We start from the raw sequence: 338 nt of genomic DNA on the forward strand, positions 1-338 counted from the left end.
GTCGTTTGACCCCAGTACTCTTTGCTGCCATGGCAGGGGTTCAGACTAGATGATCTGCTCAGGTCCCTTCTGACCCAACCAACTATGAAACTATGAAACTATGTGTTTAATTGGAGAAAGGGGGGGTTAACCCCCCCTCCCTGGCCCCATCCCAGCTGGGGTTTGCCTGGGGGGGAGAGGGGCAGTGTCTGCCTCCTCCGCCCCCCCGCCCCCCAACGCTTCTCTGCTGGAGCAGACAGCACAGCCCAGCACAGCACAGGGCTGTAAAGCATGCTGGGATGCTGGGAGACTCTGATTTAACTTGAACCAGGAAGGGGTCTGGGACAGAAGTTTCATAA

The sequence above is a fragment of the Gavialis gangeticus genome, unplaced genomic scaffold (assembly GCF_001723915.1).
Source record: "Gavialis gangeticus isolate Ggan-Ray unplaced genomic scaffold, GavGan_comp1, whole genome shotgun sequence".
Lineage (NCBI taxonomy): Eukaryota > Metazoa > Chordata > Crocodylia > Gavialidae > Gavialis > Gavialis gangeticus.